The 14,009-nt window shown below is 36.5% G+C and overlaps 1 protein-coding gene across 6 annotated transcripts in view; it reads right to left on the bottom strand.

Annotated features, from left to right (window-relative positions):
* Positions 1 to 14,009, bottom strand: part of ADD3 (adducin 3) — a 156,588-nt gene that overhangs the window by 81,844 nt on the left and 60,735 nt on the right. For 5 of the 6 annotated variants that reach the window (XM_089509852.1, XM_089509854.1, XM_089509851.1 and 2 more), the window contains one exon: positions 10,881 to 10,928. The gene's annotated coding sequence lies outside the window, so the exon portion shown is untranslated. Of the gene's footprint in view, positions 1 to 7,932; positions 7,955 to 10,880; positions 10,929 to 14,009 lie in introns of those variants that run through there. The other variant, XM_089509856.1, reaches the window with a different exon arrangement.

Here is a 14,009-nt window from a genome sequence, read left to right as displayed (position 1 = left end):
TCAGTAGATCCACTCTTATGTGGGGATTTAGTTCATTTTTATGTTTGCTAAATCTATATAGCCTACTTCCAAGTCTCCACTGATTTCACTACCTGGAGTGTGCTTACTCCCACTGTGCATCCTTGTCTCCATAGGAAATGTTTGAATGGGAGACTGTCAGTATTTGTCCACATTAATCCATACCTTACTCGCTGTTTGTGCAGAGTATTTATTGTGAGAAAATAGCTCTAAATCTTCAGGTTTCATATTTGATTTTGGAACCGAAAGACTTAAGATTTCTCAAGAAAAACAAAAAGAATTGTGGAAGGGGTTTCTAAAAAAAAAAAAAAATAGACAGTAGCACTGTAGGGAAATGATGTGAATAGCATGTAGAGCTAATAAGCCATGTTTTGTTTGCTTGTTTGTTTTGCCAAGAAAGAGCTCAGAAATAGATGAGCTAGAAAATGTGCATCTCCCTCAGTACTTCTTTAAAAGGCAGGAAACATTTGCAGCTATTTCCTTCTGCAGATAAGGTGATGGAAATTAAGTTGCACAATATCTCTGATCCACTAGAATAAGTGTGCATCATTTAATGCTGACTTGGCACCATCGTATTTTTAGGATTGCCTATTTCCACATAAATATTCCAATGTTAATCTTCCGTTCAGAGTTGAGGGGGATAGTAATCAGAGACATGAGTCTTTTCAGTGGTGATACTAAATCTTTTGAATATTTCTCACAAGGAGTTTTTCAGGGATGTAGCCAGGATTTTAGGAAAGGGGGGGGGTCCAGACTAAGTGCCACCATTATAATGGGTCTTGGGCGCAGCAGTGCAGCAGCACACACCATTCATTTTTCTAATGGAAGGGGGGGGTCCAGACCCCAAGAACCCCCCCCCCCTTGGCTACGTCCCCGAGTTTTATATAGCATGGATACCTTTCTGGCAGCAAGATGTCCTCTTATATCTCCCAGTCTTTTAGAATTTGCTAATTTATGTTGGTGTGCAAGTATTCAGTGTATATTTTTATTTAATGGCAGAGGTTTGGGTATGCAATAGGATAATGAAATCAATCCTACCACAAGTCAGAAGTTTCTTTTACATAATTAGATAATCTTTAACGCCTAAAGTAGGCTGAGAAATGTAGTCCCTCCTTTGATGTACACATTAGTGATTAGCAGCTGCAAGAGATAATAGAAGTCCAACATCTATTTTAGGACAGAAAGACACCTTCATTTGTCAAAACTACTAGTTTTTTCAACTATTTTTTTAAAAAACACACACTTGTACTAATAAGACAGACTGAACTTTAAAAAGGTATATTTTTGTTGTTCAGGCAAACGATACATGTGCCAGCATGTTTACAAGCCACTGGCCTTCAGTTATTCTGATTTTTAAAGAAGAATAAAAACCACATATTCAATAAAACATATCTTCTAGATTCACATCTAGAACTCCCTAACAAATGGTGTTAGGAGCTGAGAGAGGCTGCATTTTACCCCATCCCCATTAGCTGACATTCTTCTCTATAGTGGCTCTCAAATACTGGAAGTGAACAGAGCTGTTAAGAAAAACAGTGACTAAGGTCCAAAACACGCTGCAGAAATAATCTAGTTTGAGATCACTTTTCTTCTTCTTTGTGTAATGTCCAGTAGCTCTAAAGATTCCCAAAGAAATTCTGTGGAACATTCCCCATTATGAATTGACTAAATGTGGTGACAAAACACATTTTAGACAACAATTAGAGTAGAAAGAGAATGATGGGCAAGATGAGAAGTTACAAATGCAGCCAGTAAAAAGATCTGGCAATATGGTTAGAGTGACAAGATCAAAGCTAGATCTAAAGTCACTGTCGTTCATTCTGGGACTGGGAGAACATGAGTAAGATACTGGAATCAAAAAGAAGACAAAGTTAAATGCAGATAAAACTGGCTGTACAAAAAAGGACTATAGGGCAATTATTTCTAACTAGTGACCCATCAAAAAGTAATGGGTCACCAGGTAGTATTAATCAATAAAAGCATACAAAATGGCCAGTGTTCTAGGTTTTTATGCAAATCACTAAGTTTTGACCTTTCCACCATACATGAGCACTGGACCAGAAGAAAATTTGTGAATGCCTATAAGTAAGCTGTAAACATATATTTTAAAGAATGTATTATATGGATGTATTTTAATGGTTTTATACTAATGTATTTTAACTATTGAGTTTAATGTGTTTTTAAAAATTGTGTTTTGTATTTTAACATGTTGTAGCACAACTCGAGGCTTGAGGAGAACCAAGAAAGAAATAAAATTATTTGTTGTTGTTGCTATTCCCTTTTCTTAATAAAATGGATAGGAAAGCAACCTTTCAGTGAAGGGATCTGGTTCAGCCAATCAAAATGTGTCTGGCAAGGCAAATAAACTTATTGCTACATTAAGACAGAAACCACTGTCCCAAAACCTGCTGGATCCTTCATAGATTTGAGGGTTCAGATCTTCACATACTTTACTCTTAATTAAAAGAAATGAAGCTACAACACATTATAACCAAGACTTTCTTACCAATTCAACAAAATTAATTCTAAACTCTGAAAGCAATAGAATAAAATTAGGATAGAAAGTAATTGGGTGAAAAAGAATGGTAACTTTCTGCAGGAGGGCAGGAATCGGCATCTGTAAGGCATCCCACTGTGAGTGACTTAATTCAATGAGCAAAAATGACATCAGTTTCAGCTAGCATGCCAAGATATTTCACTAACATAAATATTAACATTAAAGCTACTTCTTCCTAACAGATCAATTGATTAATAAAAATAAGAGGTAGTTTTGTAGCATACTTCCCTCATGTTACTAAACCTGCACAATGAAGTTGATACAATTGTTTGATAATATGTTTACCAAATCTCTTCCGGTAACATTAGTTATAATAAGAGGCTTCTGTCCATTTCAAATCCAGTTGGAGAAATCTTGTGTGTTAGAAGAACATACCTCTGTTACATAACTGGAAAAACTACATGTGCTAAATCCAACAGCTATCAGCACTAGCAGTGGATCAAGTGATACGTTGCATGCAACCAGCATTTACAGTGTAAATACCATTATCTTTTGAAAAGGATGCAAAAAGGCCCTTACCTCAACATGTAATTGTCATACCTAAATCATTCTTGCTATTTCTTCTCTTGACAGAAAGTCCTTATACAATTAAATGTGCAAAGGAAAGCCGGGTATGAATTTCTTACCTTAAATAAGGCCCCCAGAATTCAAATGAAAACAATGATACAGGTTTGCCAAGACTGGGGAGCAGGGAACCCTGAACATTTCAACTACCACTCAAACAACACACTCTTGCATCATTCCTTTTTAAAGTATTAGCCAAGGTTTTCTTACCCATGAGTGCAATCAGAAACTTTACATTAACCTCAACCTTCTCTTTTTTGTGTTGCATTAAACTGCTTTATCTCATGGCCCAGGAATCTGACAGTGAAAGCGATATGGAAATTTATCTGCTGCCAGAACTATGCTAGCCTATGGTATTAGAAAGAGGAGGGGCCGTTGGTGAGATAGGGAAGAGTATTTTAACACTGTACAGGCACTGTAACAAAAGTATTAGCAATAGCCTAGAAAATACCTGTATACATATGCATGTATGTGGGGGAGAATATTAAGATTGTATCCAGCTCAGTGGAGCTAAGAATCAGTAATACGGAAGACATCTTGAATAGTTGCTACAAGACTACAAAAACTGATTAACTGCATGAGTTTTAACATACCTGTTAAATACTGTATAACTAAATGTGCACATCAACGAAACATTTAAAAAACACAAGGAGGACGACACAGAGAAGCAGAAATGCTTCTTCTAGGATTGCAGTCTCCATGGAAATTTCTTCCTCTCCTTTCTTCGTTGCAACCTTAAGTGCCACCTGAAAATTGGTTTCAGAGGGTTTCTCAATCAATCATATCCAATTTTGGGGGTGCACAGAGGGCTACAGTGGAGAGAAAGGATCATCCTCTCCCACTGGATCCCACCATTCCATCACTGGATAACGATTTGTATAATAAACTAGAAAAATTAGAAAACAAATTACGTAATATAGAAACTGACAAAACACTCCTCCTCCTTTCTATTATGCCTTATTGCCAAGGACATTCACATTCTGAATCTATGATAAAAAGAGTCACATGCGGAAAGAAAATGCGACAATGGATAATCCAAATACAAGACTTATTACTGTTAGTGTCAAATAGTAAATAATAGCAGTATGAGCTCCTAAAACTACTTGATTTAACTATTATCTCTTACCATGGCTACAACTACTTTCAAAAGGCAAAGTAACCCCCCCCCCCCCAATAGTCTTCCCAGCTCTCCTGACATACCACCTCATTCTCCAGAGCAATCAAACACCTCCTGCTATCTAGATGAATGCAAGCTGGCTTTCCAAATGGACAAAGTTATCATTCGCCATTAGTGGCCAAGCCATGCCAAAAGCAGAGAAGTGGGAGATGAATAAACATAACAGTACTATTTCTTCAAAATGGTCCCAGGGAATGACTTGATTGGATATGACAGCCTGACTGCTAAAGCAAAGCAGTTCTAGAATCCACATGAGAGGCCATTCAGACAAGCTGATTAAAGCATAATCATTAAAGTCTATTCCTGATAGCTGTCTATTAAATGAAGCACCAGGTTTTTTTTAAAAAAAACCAACCCAAAATCTAGAAGCCTCTGTCCCCATATCTGGGATTCCATATAACCACATTTCAATTTCATTTTTATCAGCTAGCCTGTTTCTACTCTCCACACTATTCCAATGCAGATTTTGACTTATTTGACAGGAGTGATGTGATTAGAGAAAGACAATAAATTCCTAAAAGCTTCTCCTTATTTCAGACAATACTACATTTAAGTGTTATTCACATAATCCAAGTATAATACAACAAATGACAACTTATTATCCAGAAACATGAGTTATTAATCACACTTTTTATTAACTATTTCTGTTTGTCTCGTACATAACTTAATGTACATTTGCAGGGAAATGCAGATTTGCTGTGATGAAACAATGGTATTATTTTTAAACAGGCCATTTATTCAAACATTAAGCAAAAGCAAACATTAAGACTCCTCGGTGTGCATTTAACTCACACTAGTAATAAATCTAATAAATCTCTGGTCATGTAAAGTTCTATAAGCAGAAATATCACAACAACAAAAAGATCTTTGCACAACAGTTTGTTGTGACATTAACAGCTGTGGGCCAGAGCTCACTGATAAATGCATGAAATGATGATGATGATGATAATAATAATAATAATAATACTTTATTATTATATACCGCTATTCCTTTTTCAAGATCATAGCGGTGTACATGTTAAAAAACAGTATAAAAACAGCAAAAACAGCATTAAAACATCAAATAATCTAGGTAGGCATGCACAAGCACACACAAAAAACAGTGAGATATTTATATATCTATCTTGTCTCATGCTAATATGGGGTGAAGCACACAGTAGATAAAGAGCAACCTCTGGCTGCTCCAGCCATGGTCCCAAGGCGGCCATGGCCAGGAGCTAGATTATTCAAGATCCTTTTTAATTCAGATTACTCCAGCTCCTTTTTGAGCTGGTCCAAAGGACTAGATCGTGGTCTTGGAGCTGCTTGTGGCTGCTTTGGGGGAGTGTGTCATTTGAACGCAATGCCCTAAAGCAGCCAGAAACTGCTGTATTTGGCCTGTGTGTTTCACCTGGTCCCCCCCCCCCTCCCATCAATCTGAAATCACTGGACAAAATCTAACTTGTTTCTTTGTTCTGTTCAAAAACAGGACAGGAACAGAGGGATTTATCAAAGATTGCTGCCCCACTCTGCAGCAGTGCTCCCCAGTTTTACCCTAAAGTTTGCTCTGGATGGTTGGGGGAAGCCTTTTCTTAACAACAGCAACAAAAAAACTATTTTAATCTACAACTGCAATGAATTCATACACCTTCTTCAGTTAATGTTTATCTGAAGATTATACAACCTAACTACAAGATAATATTTATGGAGTGTTTTCACTTGCCTCTGGGCAGTGCTCCAATCTTTCATAATTTTAGTAAACTATACAATTCAATACATTAGCACAATCTACACTGAATAATGGCTAGGAAAGATAGAGAAGCTGGGGAAAAAAAAAACATTTCCTTGAACTACAGTTGTGAGCAGTCAGAAAAAAGGGGGAAGATTTCTGTGATCTAATGGAAAAAAGAAAATCTACAGAATCAACCATGAAAATAGTCTCCCTTCCTTTTCAGAGGCGATACAACCATTAATACATTCTGTTTTTACTCTACTACAGAAAGTTATACAGTTCCCCTCTGTTTGCGCAGACTTCATATTCATGACCCTTGCTTACTCATGAGCAGCAAACAGAGGGGATTAAAATGGGGCACACGCTGCGGGCAGGCACTCCCACTCAAGACTATGGGGCTTGAATATGTGTGAAATTCTGTTTTCACGGGGGGAGGGGGTCCAGAATGGATCCCCTGCAAAAACGGAGGGCTGACTATACACACTAGCAAAGATACAGTGGAGGAACATTTTCATTAGTACTCCCACATAATAATTTAGAATTCAACACAATAGAACATCCCTGTTTTTTGTTTGTTATTTTAAGCTGACATCAACATATAAGATTTCTGACTGGAAAATCTGTGGACAATCATCTTTTACCTTGTAGATTCAAAACTTGGGACCTAGTTATCACATTATATAAAATAATCCATGGCAATAAAACCTATTGGAAGATTCATAACCTTTCCTTGAAGCTACTTAAATTCATCCTCTTAATCATAAGCTGCATTTGAGACACCACAAATATTTGAATTTATCAAATTTCTGAATTCTCAATTTTATTTTCAACATTTTGGGAGCACACAACCATTTTGGATGCATTTGTTCAACTTGTCAGCACTGTCTTTATTAATTCTTATAACAGATTCACTGTTAAAGTCAATTTAATTAGGAGGGCTAGAAAACTGTTGCTTGGCCTTTACAATTACCTTATCACCAAAGCATTAATACACCAGTCTGATTCCATTACCCTGACATACATGTTTACCACTAGAGCACCATTAACTTCATCTCTGTAGCTCTGAATTATTTTTATTCTAAATATTAATATATTTTCTTTCAACAAAGTTCACAGGGCAGCTTACAAAATCTAAATATCAAATAACTAAAATACATATATCAAATAAAGCACAAGGTAACTGTGAAGACACACCCAACTAAAGGTGGTGGCAGGCTTGGGTGTGCAATGCCGGTACCCTGGTGAGATCAAACTCTTCTACCCAAAAAGGCTCTGATGCTGAGTGTAAAGTTCAAAAAGGGGGAAGTTTAATTTAAAGAACAAAAATAAAGAGTTTTCTACTCCCCAGCTCTAGATAAAAGATACTTTACAGTTTGGCTTCCAGAAATCTTCAGGGTGTCATCTCACTGGGTTTGATCTCCTCACTCAATGGAGCTGGTGCAGGGTCTTTCAGCTCCAGATTTCTTTGTCTTCTTTGATGCTGGTAACTAATTTGGCTAACTCAATCCTGGTAACTAAAATGGCTAACTTATTCTTGGTAACTAAAATCAGCTAACATGTAAGAAATGCCCTTTCCAGCTGTCTGGGCATGTTTGCCACCAAAAGACAACTCTCTGCCTGCTCACAGCAAAGACAGCTCCAAAACTAAAAAGCCTCTAGCTAAAGCAGAGCATGCTGGGAAAGGGCAAACCAAACTTGGAAAAATTCAGGGGATCCTACAGCTCCTCCCACAACTAATACAATGAACTTTCCTACACTAAAATATTCTATGGCCTGAACCAACATGAAAGAAAATGCAGGGGAGATTCAAATAGTCCTGGCAGGACATCACAGTAACAATAAAATACATAGGTACAGTAAGTGTTAGTCTGTAGAATCAGTATGTAGACTCATCACCAAATGTACCTGAGGAAGTAGACTTTAAGTCTATGAAAGCTCATGCTGCCAACTTCTTTCTTTAGTCCCAGGATCTCTCTACATGATAAAATACATGAAAGTATCCAAAATCATTTGATGGAGATACATACTGTATATACTCATGTATAAGTCTAGAAATTTTAGTTTAAAATTGACCCTAAAAACCCAGATTGACTTATCCATGGGTTGATGTAAATTCTGTATTTTAACTCTTATTAAAAAGGGAACCATCTCCTGGTGAAAGGCAAGAGAACAATTTGTCCTGGAAGCACTGACCTCCTTCTATTCTCTCTTCCATCCAGCCTTTAGTGTGAGCCAAAACAGTTATGCTTGCCATAATTTTCTAGGTTCTTTGGCATTGTTTTCCTTTGCTTTATAATTTAGATCCATTGTTGCATGTTCCCAAGTTTCACCCTCGACTTATCCAAGGGTCATATGAAAATCCATAACTTCCCCCCCAAAACCTGCCCTCGACTTATACATGAGGTCGACTTATAGTTGAGTATATACTGTATTCAAGACTCAAGTAAAACAAAACGGGGTCCTCAGACAGACTTGCCAGGTTTATACCAATGTCATTGTGGTACCATGTTAGGGCAAAGCCTTGATTGGTAATGGATTTCCACAATGTTTGGAACATGTAGTTTCACATGCAGATCCTCCAGTGTTACAAAGACATAATGTGCTTAATTATGATGGAAGAAACTGTTAAGTCTAATATGATACGATGGTCCCAAGACACTGGCAGTTATCCCTATGGACAGTTGGGAAAATGTGTGGAAAAGAAACCTCCGTTTTACTAAATGTGTTAAATTAAGAGAAAACTATTATAAGTTATTTTTTAGGTGGTACTTGACCCCAATTAAGATTGCTAGATTGGCGTTTCTTACTGTTGGAAATGTAATCAAAAAGGAGGCACCTTATATCACCTTTGGTGGCAGTGCAAATCGGCTAAAAAAATTTGGATCATGATACACAGAACTATAACAAATGCAATGGGGAAAAATATTCCTTTACCCCTGAGTTATTTCTGTTAAATATTACTGATGGGATTTGGGACAATCTAGTTCAAGATGAGTTGAGTGTTTTACTATATGCAATAACTGCTGCTCGGATATTATTTGCCAAATACTGGAAAGCCAACTCTATCCCATCCTTAGAAGAATGGATTTTGAAATTGAATGAGTTAGCAATCTTGGACATGATCTCAATGTCCAAAAATGATAGAACAGTTCAGCAATATAAAGCAAAATGGAAAGAGGTTGCAAAACTATGGGAAAATAAGCTTTCTGTATAAATATCAGGGTGCAAGATTGTTTGGAATAAGAGATATTTTATGTTAAATATTACATATGTATTTGTATTATTTCAATAATAAAGAACTGGAAAAAAAAGAAAAAATGTGCTTAATTATGGAATATGACTTTTGTCCAGGACCAAATTGTTCCAAACAAAAAATCTTACTAAATTTCTACATTTTATTGTCCTTAATACTCAATGAGTTGGCATTACAAGCTCCTCACTAGATTCTTGAAACCTTGGAGTATGACTCACTATTCGAGAAGCAGTCAAACAACTCACTCTGGACTACCACATTTCTGAAGGATGGTATGCACAAAGAGGAAAAAGTACTGTCCTTTTTATTTTCTCCTCCAGTACTTTCTAACTACATGCTTCAATAAACGCTGGAAGAAGGAGAAACCAACTGTTGTTAGGAGCAAGCTACATGTAAGTTACTTATCAGTTACAGGTGATGAAGTCCTGTCTGGTCCCTCTTTCTCTGGGAAATGTTTTTCTGAAATCTTTACAGGACATGAATCATACCAGTTGGGAAGAAAGTGACAACTGTCAGACAGCTGCACAGTTGGGACAAGAGATTTGACCCAGGTGAATTGGCAGCTTGTATATAAAATGAATGGAATGACTGGTAGCATTTTTTGACACTCATCCAGCTTTCTCTTTAGATCTTACAGAATTATTTAGATATAGGCACAATGAACTTATCCTGAATTTCCTTATTTATCCTAAAGCATTAATCACTACATATCTATAATTATTATCTTTATTTTAATAATAAAATTGTATTGATAAAAAACACATAACATACAGTATACAATATACAAATTACAATATACAATATACAAATTACAAACTAAAATATACAGCGACATACACAAATTGAACTATACATTTAAGCCTCCTTAAAAAGTTCAGTAGTCTGTGATATTTACATTAATTTTAACCATTAATACGTAAACACTATGGTTTAAATTTCTATTTTCTGTTTACATTCTTGTTATATTAAATTATACTGTAATTATTATATTTTAAAGTCCGCTTTCATAAATGACGAGAGCAAGGCCACACAGAAACAAATGAGGCAATTTAAAGGAAATATATAAGGAAAATAGCAAGTAGAATGGGAAAAGCAGAAATTTACAATAAAGTGAAGTCTTTTCTCTGAAGATTCAGATAAAATGTAACAGCAGGAATATCAACAGCAATTGGTTGTGAGAGTTCTAGTATTCAGAATGAAACTAATATCTCATCAGTCATTGGCTCAGCTGCTTATGTTATCACTGGATGTTTTATGAACTAGTTGGGCTGTTTAAAAGCTGCAGACACACAATTGGTAAAGCATTGGTGGAAAGGGAGGCAGATAAGGAGGAGACAGCACTATCAGCAGATGATATGCAAGAATGAATGAGGGTAAACAGACACAGAAATGGTACTCCCCCCCCAGTAGACTATCAAAGTTATATATGTTTCCATTTTATAATAATCAAAAGTAACAGTGATGCCAATATCCATGGAATTTGAAATACAGATAGTAATTTCACAAGTACCTATACTAACAACCCTTGCAATTGGTACATCTGGCATTACAAAATATTCATTCTTGTACTAATAATTTCCAACGTAAACGCACTTATTACCTGGCTGTTTTCTTCACTGTTGTCTTTGTGTGTGTTAAAGCAGTTAACCTGGAAACAGAAATAAAAATAAAACAAAGCATGTCACCTCAAGATAGAACTTGTATGGATTTTAAGCTTTACTATCACTTTACATGAGAAAATACTATTCAATTTTTTTTTTTAAAAAAAAAATACAAACAACCCACACAACCAGGTGTTCAGGAAAGTGAACTCTTCAACTCTTCTGGCTCCCCAGAATTGGCTCAAATACAGTCACAAGGTCAAACACTTGAAATCAACGACGTTTCATCATACATAACTATGTTTAACAATTCTAGCTAACATATATACATGAGTTATGTACAAATCTTCCGAGATGAATCAAAACTGTTGTTACAAAGTAATAATGAACAGTATCGCACTGGAGATACAAAGATAAAGTGTACATAAGTAGAACACCACAGAAGTACCGGGAGGTGTGTGTGTCAAGATATACCACAAAATAAAAATAAATAATGCTCCACTTCCCAGGTTTTCTGTAAAACTTCAGAAAATCCAAAAGAGAGTACCTGACCTTCCATAGTTCTGTCTATGTAGAAGGCAGAACCAGCACATGTCATCCTAACTGCTTATGCAAATGCTCTATATAAAGTGAAACCATTCCCATCAGTCCTATAACAAACAGAGGATGCCATGAGACACTGGTTTCTCTCACTCACTGAAATAGAGAATATCATCTGACAACTTTTGGTTCAAATGAGAAGGGGCATGGAGAGAGGAATGAACTAGGAGCCATTCTTATTATGGGGGTGCATAACGTTCAGAAAATGCTTTACAAAACTGCAGTAGAGGCAAATATACCTACCATTTGCCTTCCAAGAGGATCCTAGAGCAATGTTATATCCAGGGCGCGGGGGGGGGGGGCGCGGGGGGGGGGGCCGGTGAATTGAGAATGCCAACCAACATCCAGCAATGGGAATTCCATTACTATCACTGCTTGTTTTAAAAAATTTAAAAACAGCTTTAATTTTTTTAAAAAAAATTACAATGACTGTGAAGCCAGATTGCTTCTTTTTAAAACTTCTGCAAGTGCAGATAGCTTCTAAATAGCCCCCCCCCCCCCCAAAGTTTGAGAACCATGGCCAAAATGATTTCTAAATTTGAATAAAGCTTGGGATGGCTACTGGTCATTGTTTTTAGTTCATCCACATTTAACATCATGCCACGGTGGGAAAAGGGACCAGCTCAAATTCTATGGAATCACTGGGGAAGTGGGAAATACAGAATGGATTCATGTTTCTTTCCTTCTCAAGAACCTACTACAGATATACAAGCGTATGAGTTCCTGGGCATTGCTGTTTTAACAAAAATATTAGTTCAAGAGACAGATGTAACATGGAAAGAATAGTCCATAGTGATACCTTTATTGGCCAACCAAAATGCACAATATACATGTTGCAAGCTTTCGAAGTTTTACTGGCTTCTTCATCAGCCAAGGTGTTACAAACCAAACAGGAGGAAAAAAATGGAAGATATTAGTCATAGGCCTGCATTTTGCTGTTTCTCTTCTTAATTGAGCTGGTATATATTGGATTGCAAAGGAAGTGTCCTTGTTGTGATGCAAATGGATGTTAAATTTCCTGGACCTTGAGAATTTTCCAGTTACCACATGGCCAGAAGGAGGAGGTGCCACTACCAGCTTGCAAGATATGCCTCTCCATACCATCTTAACTAAGAAGAGAAAGAGCAAAATAAAAGCCTAACATTTTCAATTTTTCTCCTGTTTGGTTTGTAACACTTTGCCTGATGAAGAAGCCAGGGAAGCTTCGAAAGCTTGCAACATGTATATTGTGCATTTTAGTTGACCAATAAAGGTTCCATTGTTTGGTGATTTTTTTTATTGGATTTGCTATATGGCTGACATGGCTACCCTTGGAAGTTTTATAGAAAGAACAGGGATGCTCACCACAAAAAAAAAAAAAAAAAAAAGAGCAGTTAAATATGTTTTAGCAAAATTTTTAATTTACCTTGCCAGTTGTAGGTACACAAAGCTATACTAGGATTGGCTAGGTTAGATTTCTAATCCCAACTCAAGGATTATTATATTGTTTACTTAAGACAAGCTGCAGCAACCTGACATCAAAGGTCTATGCTTCCCCAGCCTTCCTTCACTATACTCACAATACTGATGCTGTTCCAGCTAGACAGAGGACAAGGAAGAAAAGGGTAGGCAAGCAAAACTTTCTTAAAAGGAACATATTTATCAAAGGCTTTGTTAACTGCAATATGCCTATGTCCGTATGCAGTGAGAGTAAAACTACTGCCCCTGCCCCAAGTTATCTGCATATTGTGGGAAGGCACTTAAACCAATACTTTCTAAACAACAATGAACACTAAGTGATTCATCTAACTATGAATACATTTATTACAAGATAAAAAAAGGTTCTGCACACTATCCTGGAGGGTATGCTATATACTTTTAAAAATATATTATAGACTACTTGTTATTTTTACTAATTTTAGAGAACACTACACAAGACATTAGTTATTTTATAGATAAACTGTCTACATTAAAGTTGGCAAGCTGCAGTGCATTATTATTACATGGTGCATTAGAAAGGCTCAATAGAATTACATTTTGATCTTTCTGTTCTCTTCAATGAGGTTTAAGTAAAATGGTTATTACAAAAATATCATGTGATCTTCCTTTATTCCTAGAATTATAGTACTTAAGCATTTAGCTAAAAAAGGCTTTAAGTAAGAATGCAACACACGCACCTTATGATCCATGTTTCAGCCTCTGTTTTCTTCTAAGAACATATATTTTTTGCTGCATTTTACACACAAAGCTTCCCATGAAAGGCTGCAATTCATTAGCATTTTTATCACCACTTCTTTAAGCATTCCAATACATGGGTATTTCCACATGCATCTGATGTCATTTTCTCTTGTGATCCAAGTACATATATGTGTATGTGTCTTCAAGTCATCTGTCATCTTATGGTGACTCCATGAATTCCTTAGGTTTTCCTTAGGCAAGGAATACTCAGAGGTGATTTTGCCTGTCCCTTTCTCTGAAGGGGGGGAAGTGATGGCTTAGCAGTTACGACACCGACTCTGACAACCACATGGTTGGCAAATCGTCAGTTC

This window comes from Sceloporus occidentalis, unplaced genomic scaffold, assembly GCF_023333645.1.
Source record: "Sceloporus occidentalis isolate IW3139 unplaced genomic scaffold, rSceOcc1.0.p SCAF_2, whole genome shotgun sequence".
NCBI classification, from domain to species: Eukaryota; Metazoa; Chordata; class Lepidosauria; order Squamata; family Phrynosomatidae; genus Sceloporus; species Sceloporus occidentalis.
This window is presented reverse-complemented; position numbering and strand designations above follow the sequence as displayed.